This window comes from Anopheles gambiae, chromosome 2 (assembly GCF_943734735.2).
Source record: "Anopheles gambiae chromosome 2, idAnoGambNW_F1_1, whole genome shotgun sequence".
Classification (NCBI taxonomy): Eukaryota; Metazoa; Arthropoda; class Insecta; order Diptera; family Culicidae; genus Anopheles; species Anopheles gambiae.
Window position 1 is genome coordinate 44,495,055 of NC_064601.1, and position 3,848 is coordinate 44,498,902.

The following is a 3,848-nucleotide window of genomic DNA, read 5'->3' on the forward strand; positions in this document are numbered from 1 at the left end:
CAAAAGGTTTAAAAAAGTTTGAAACGTACAATAAAATTTAAAAAAGTATTAAATAAAACAGGGGATTTCGAAAATTCATTTTTTACAAAGGAATAAATATCCAATACGGCGGAAGGCAACTGTCAATTAGATATAAGGTATGAGAACAACTCATAAACTTTGAGTTAGTAATTTCATCACCTGTTTCGTTCAAATCTTAATTCATCTTTCTTACCAAGGTTGCTGTCACTCGCCATGACTGCTATAAGTCGTCAATCAAGTCAAACAAGTCAGAACATGGTCGTTACGACCACGTTTCCGAATTTCATCGCTTCCAAATTTGGGAAATATAAATTGCCTCCATCAGATTAAACTGAACCCCGTTACCGCCCATACTATTCTCATACAAGTAATCATAGTACGTGGGGTATGTCGTTGACATGAAAATTGTCACTGGCGGCCGACGGAATGCGCCATAATCATTCTAATCAACAGAATTTGCACTATATACGTTTCTTGTGATGCCCCTGCGTAATGTTTTTTTTTTTTGTTCCAACACTGTCTAGCTATAACAGAGCGCTCTTAAATGTATCACATTCATTACGGTGAACGATGCATGCCTTTCACTACCGTCTAGCACGTCGTGTGCATTTGCCGTTCATTAAAATACCGCAAAAGAACGATTGCACAGTGCTATGCTCTGGAAGAAGAGGTGAACGTGGGTTATAATACAACTTCATGCGGCATTTTATTGCACACGAACGGGAAGTGACATGAATGGTTTTTGTTAGACTGTTATACGAAATCGTCTGGAAAAGATTGTTTCTATTATGTACTACTCTCTCACACTTGTACACATCAGAATAATAAATGGAACAAATTGTATGGGACTGGCTGAGTGTTTTTTCTCACTGCATGGGGAGTGACAGGGTCGCTATTGCAATGAAGCTTTCTTAACGTTGCTGACAACTATCAACAGCATGCCTACTCACGTTGATTGACACAATGTGTCTTACGTCATTTTTATGCTGATGTACCAAAGATGAATTTTGATAGTAAGCATAAGTTAACGAGCTCGACTTTGAAGTTGATTGCTGGTCTTCAACACATTACACAATTAAACTTAACAAACAATCCAATCAAAAGCTTGCTAATTAAGAACTGCTTCTCGTACTGCTTATTTGTCTCGTACTCAATGAGTAATCAAGATGCGGAAAGAGACTGTTTCCAAAAAATAAACAGCATTTTATTAAAATGGCATTATTTTCAGTGCTTTTACAATTTCAACACATCTTGAATATCTAAATCCCAAAAACTAAATACGACACTCCTTTATGAAAATAAACAAATGTTGAGGAGAAACAGCTAAAAACGTTGTGCTCGTCTTTCTGCTTTTCACATTTCTATGCTCAATTGTTTGATAAGAAAACAACTGAACAAAGATCTTGTTTCAATGTCCTGCAAAAATCTCAACTGCAAAACGAAATAAAAAGCCATACAGAAGCTCAAATCTATAGTAATTTGAAGTCCTATGTTGCTCCATATGAATTTATGATTTTTTTAAGGCTTTTTGCAAGTCATCTTAGAAGAAAAGATCGCATTCGTCCTATTTCCACCCAAGCACTTTTTCTGCATTTTATTCAATTGTAAAGTCCTTTGCATTAAAACTACTAACCCACATAACTGTACTCAAGCACGCGGATGAAGCCTCATTTTCATAATTTTCTTTTACAACGTTCTTTTGGCCTTTTCTTTCGTCCCACGCTTTTTAAATTGCGTTTTACTATCTTCTTTAGTTTGCTGTATTTTATACGGTCAAAGGTGATTGCAGAAACAGAACTCTTGGGACTTAATGGTAGTCAGCATGATGATGAATTCACATGCTTTTCTCCCTTTAAAATTAACAACGATACACCTAAGAAGGCCAATACAAATCTTCATGATCGTTCTGCTGCATGTTTCTGCAGCGCGAACTACAATTTGCTTCTAATTAAAACAGGAAACGCTGTTCACAAAGAATTTCCGGCTCGGTTGTACCAGAATACGTCTCGCTGTATTTTTCCGTCTGCTTGGTACGACTTTTCCATCCAATTTGAATGTACTTGCATGCATAAAGCTCAAAACATCATCACGACAGGTATCCAGAAACATCTGCCTTGCAGTTTGAAATGTTTTATGTAAAATTACAGGAACCCGGGCGCTTAATGGCAAGCAGTCTTATAGCGTGACTTTGTTCAAAATGCTATTCTTTTGCAGTACAATAAAACAGTCAGGTGCGTTTGACCTTTGTATAGCTGTTGCATGCCACGCTACATAATTGTTATATTATTCTTTTGAATTCAAGACTATTGCTGAAGAAAAACTGCCGGTGGGATAAGAGTCATGCAGTCAAAAGTAATCCTTTGAAATGTATGTGTTTATCTCGTTTTCTGGAAAGATGGTAGCAGCGCAGGGTACAAAGAATCGTTAACAATTAGCGAAGGGTCTTTAGAGGATATTTTGTACCTTAGAGGATATTTGTACCTTCTGTTGTGTAATTGCTTCAAAATGTTAAGCAATTACAGGACATATTATGCTAAGTTTCGTGACACAAAGGCATTGTTCTAATTTACGAACTATGACAAATTTACTTACAATCTACATGAAAAATATTTTTCTTTTGTAAATCAAAGATACCATAACCACCAATAATCAAAAATTCTTGCCATCTAGAATGAGGAAAGTTATTAATTTCATTGGTTTAGATGAACTGCTCAATACAGATGCTCCAAAATATTCTCAGTTTCGCAGGTCACCCAAAAAAAAAATATTACCAACCATATCAGTGAATCTAAAATCAACAGGTAACACAGTTAGAGTTATGAATTCTTTCAAACAAACAATCCACTCTCTGTGGAGCTGGTTTCGCCTACATTGTGAGCACAATTGTCAGTGTAGGAGTCTGCAAATCGGTTTCTCAACTCCGGTTGGTTGCTCGGCACACGAAACGAAGTTGTGCAAACAAATTGTACAATCCAGATCTGTCTGGGAACGCACCATAATGGATCAACTTTTTTGCACCGCGCACAAGGAAGTTGATTCAATTTACTACAAATTCGTTCAACAAAATACCCCTTCATTGCTGTGTTGCTTCTCGCTTCGCCCCACTGTTCTTTGGCTTTAATCCGCACATCTTGGACAGCATCATCTACAGTGTCCCAGTGGGTAGAATGCAAATATAACTTTTCTGTTTTTCATCAGAAGTTTCCCCAGACATACCTCAGGTCGCACATATGAATGTGTCTTCGCCACTCTCACACGGGAGTCAACATGCGGAAGAAGGCAGGGCTGCTTGTAAGGTAGCTTAGTTGATTAGGTTTGGATAAATTTGAAAAATTGATTCTATTTGCTGCATTGTATTGCCGTACGTTGGGAAATCGTGTGGCACCGGAGTAAGGCACTTTTTTGTTTTCGCATACGATACGAAGCAAAAGATTTGTTGGAACATTACCGTGCGGTAGAAAACGACTAACAGCAGCAGTGCGAGTTTTCACTGTTCCCCGAGGCAGTCCAATTCAAATCCAATGATGACAGATAGTAATTTCGGAATCGTTCATGTGCCTTTCACATACCGAGGTGAGCAATGGAAAACCTGATTCAATTTTGAAAACTCAATAAACTTTGTATTTTCTTCCGAGACCAGTTTTGTCGGGCAAATAACAATATCATGTTTCTTAGGAGTATCAAGAAAAGAGCATCTGAGGAAATAAAAAAACGGACATACCTTCAGGGTGGGGTATTATAATAAAATCTAATTCACTGTAACCACTCACCTTAGTTTATTCATAATCATCAGCTGAATCATAATACAGATATCATACAAGCATCGT